The sequence below is a fragment of the Cynocephalus volans genome, chromosome 3 (genome assembly GCF_027409185.1).
Source record: "Cynocephalus volans isolate mCynVol1 chromosome 3, mCynVol1.pri, whole genome shotgun sequence".
Taxonomy (NCBI): domain Eukaryota; kingdom Metazoa; phylum Chordata; class Mammalia; order Dermoptera; family Cynocephalidae; genus Cynocephalus; species Cynocephalus volans.
Window position 1 is genome coordinate 3,777,025 of NC_084462.1, and position 3,950 is coordinate 3,780,974.

Sequence of the window (3,950 nt, forward strand, 5' to 3'; positions counted from 1 at the left end):
AAACCTGGGAGCTGAATTAGAGCTGCAGCCAAGAGCTGCATTTTCTTGACTAATCGCCTATCTTTGTTCACCTCCTATGCCTTGTCTTGATTACTGAAGACCCAGTAGGCTTCCTGCACCAATGTGGCCAGAGGACTTGGGGTCCTTGGGTAATGACATGACTTTAGGAGAGAGGCATACTGCACCTTTAGGATTTATCTTTAACTGTTGCCCTACCTTGTGTTTTGAGGAACAGGATGTGGTCTGTTGCCCCTAGGGCCTCTACCATATTGCTGACATATAAACTGCTGCTGGGTTCGTGGTGTAGACAACAAAATGGAGTATCTCCTGTTAATCCTATCCTAACTCCTGCCTCACAATAAGTAGCTCAAAGAGATACCAAGATAAATTACAACATAACAGAAAAAAAAGGCTTTGTATTGACACCATGATAGACTAATAAACCAATGGAACAGAACAGAAAATCTGGCACTGATCTTTGCTGGGAAGGGCAGGGTGGTTAGGTGGGCCATGCCATTTGGCCTTGGGCACCTGCACTGCCCACCGTGGGCAAGCTCTCTGCGTGGGCGGCCTGGCACAGTGCTCCAGCTGTAGCTGTATCAGTTTGTTATAATGCCATCTTATACCAACCTGGCTACTGGAATCCCCAGTAGTAACGTGAAATACTCACGGCTGTCCAGTACAGACGATGGATACATTGCCCTTCAGTTTAAGAAAAGGCCTCCTAAGATCCTTTACAAGGCCATTGCCCTTGCCACTGTGCTGTTTTTGATTGGTGCCTTTTTTATTATCATAAACTCTCTCTTGCTGTTAGGCTACATCAGCAAGAGGGAGGGAGGGGCCGACCGGGCCATTCCTTTGCTGATCACTGGCATTCTGGTGTTCCTACCTGGATTTTACCACCTGTGCACTGCCAACTGTATGCATCCAAAGGCTATTGGGGTTACTCCTGTGATGACATTCCAGACTTTGATGACTAGCACCCACCTCTGCCCTGAGGACAGTAGTCAGAGTGGGACTGCACCCAGCTTTAAAAAATTATTTTTCTCTGTGAAATACAATTAAAAATAATTAAAAGACAAGCTACAGACTGAGAGAAAATATATGCAATTCATATCTGATATAGAACTTGCACCAAGAATATCTAAGAACTCTCAAAACTCAGTGGTAAGAAAAAAAAAATTTTAAAGTAGGCGAAAGATTTGCATTGACACTTCCCCGGAGTTAATATATATACAGAGAAACACATGAAAAGTTGCTCAGCATCATTATGGAAATGTGAGTTAAAGCCACAAGGAGATACTAACATGCACATATTAGAATGGTGAAAAGAGTGATATTGCCAACTGCTAGCAATTCTACAGAGCCAGTGAAACTGTCATAAATTGTTGGTGGGAATGCAAAGTGGTATGGCCTCTTTGGAAAACAGTTTAACAGTTTTTATAAAATTAAATGTAAATTTGCCATATGGCCCAGCAATATCACTCTTGAGAATCTATCCAAGAGAAATAAAAACATATATCTAAAGAAAGACTTGTAAATGAGCATTTGTGGCAGCACTATTCATTATTGCCAAAAACTGGAAACAACCCAAATGTCCTTCAGCTTGTAAAGCAAACATGGTACTTGTATACAATGGAATACTACTCAGCAATAAAAAGGAATTAATTATAAACAATCTCAAAAGCATAGTGCTGAGTGAAAGAATCCATTCTCAAAAGGTTACACACAGTATAATTTCATTCATATGAAATTCTTGAGAGGACAAAACTGTAGTTATGCAGGACAGATCAGTAATTGTCAGAGTTAAGGCTAGTTGGAAGGTGTGACTATTAGGAAATAGCACAGGAGAATATTTGGGATGATGGAATCATTCTGTACTCTAATTATGGTGGTGATGGTGCTAGTTAAACAATCTACGTATCCATTAAATCTTATTAATCTGTACTGCAAAAAAATAAATTTTACCATATGATAATTTAAATAATAAAATTAATGAAAAGAAAATATTTGATAATATCTTCAAGATATTGGTACACGCAAAGATTTCACAACTGGGACAGCAAAAGCACTACACATAAATGAAAAAATTGACCAATGGGACTTTATAAAAATTAAATACTCCTGCTCATCAAAAAAAGAAAATGATAAGTGGGAAAGGTAGTCATAATTTAAAGGAATCACACCCAGAATATAGAACTCAAAAAATTATTAAGAAAAAGATAACCCATAATTATGTTACAATTATCATGGGCCAATTAAGAAAAATAAATTAAAAAGAGAGAGAGGAAAAAAAAGACTGAAATAGAGTAGAATAGTGGTTATTAGAGGGAGGGAAAGCTGGGAGGGTGTGTTGGGGAAAGGATGGTTGACTGGTGCAAAGTTAGAAAGTCACAGTTAGATAGGAAGAATAAGATCTGGTGCTCCAGGACAATAGCTAATAATATTGTGTGGTATATTTCAAGATAGCCAGAAAAAAGGATCTTGAATATAACCACAAATAAATGATAAATATTTAGGTAATATATATGTTAAGTATTCTGATTAGATCATTATACAATATATACATGTATTGAAACAACAAACTGTACCCTCTAAACATGTACAATGAAAAAAATAAAATAAGAAAAGAAAAAGATAACCTAATTTTTATTTTTAAATGGGTAAGAGACCAGAAGGAACATTTCAGAAAAGAGGATATTCAAATGGTAAATAAGCATATGAAAATGTGCTCATTACTTATCAGGGAAATGCAAATTAAAACTACCATGAAATACCACCTCAAACAGATTCAGAGATTAAAATTGGACATGTATTTTATTTTTCAGCTCCCACATATGACTGAGAACATGCAGTATTTATCTTTGTGTTCCTGACTCGTTTCACTTAACGTAATGTCTTCCAGGCTCATCCTGTTGGAGTGAGCAGGACTGAAGCATGTTGAGTCCTAAAACTGCCTGGGCTGTGGGGAAAAATTCTTTTAAAGGGACACTTTTTTTCCTCCTTTCTTTCTTCCCACCCTCTGACTTTCTTATCTTACTCACTAAATAGAAAAACAAGGCAGTTGAAAAGCTAATCAGGACCTTGCAAACCTAACAGTTCTTCTTTGAGGTTTGCAGAATTCCAAGAAGTGATAGAGGTCAAATGTCTGAAAGCTGACCCTGGGCACCAGCAAAGTCAGCCAGAGCCCTGCAAAGCTACAATGGACACTTTGGAAAGAAGCTGACTCTACCCCAAAGCAAATCAAAATCCTGAGGACCCTAAGATAAATTCAAGGACGAGAACTGAATCTTGGAGGCTTGATGAGACTGTGCACCTGGCTCCTTGCATGGATCCCCCATAGCTCACATCATCCCCTTCTCTCCTTGTTACTTCCCACGTTCCATTACCTCAATCCCCTCTTTAGAAGCCCCTCAATAACATTGAGCTTTAAGATGGCTTAGTCTACCACCTCCTTCAGATTTCTGGTCCTGAATAAAGCTGACTTCCGTTATCACCAACATTTGACTTTTGAGTCTTTTGTTTGGGCAGTGCACAGTTGGACTCAGTTTGGTAACAATCCATGTTGCTGCAAATGACAGGATTTAATTCTTTTTCATGGCTGAATAGTATTCCATTGTGTAACAAAAAATAAGTTGAACTTTTAAAATAAGAGAGCAGAATTGTAGTTACTAGAGGCTGGGAAAGGGAAGGGGAGTGGGGATAGTGAGAGGTTGGTTATTGGACACAAAATCGCAGCTAGATAGGAAAAAGAAGTTCCAGTGCTGTGCAAAATAGTACCAGGCATCTATCCTTAACAATAATGACCATCTGTTCTCAAGTCAGCTAGAAGAAAGAAGCTGAAATGTTTTCATCACAAGAAACCATAAGAATTTGTGATAATGAATTTGTTAGCTACTCTGATCGGATCATTACACATAGTATACATGTAGTGAAACATAACTGTACCC

General features: G+C 38.2%; 1 pseudogene; it reads left to right on the forward strand.

Annotated features, from left to right (window-relative positions):
- Nucleotides 1–612: 612 nt before the first annotated feature.
- On the forward strand, nt 613–980 carry LOC134373650 (transmembrane protein 230-like; annotated as a pseudogene).
- Nucleotides 981–3,950: the final 2,970 nt, after the last annotated feature.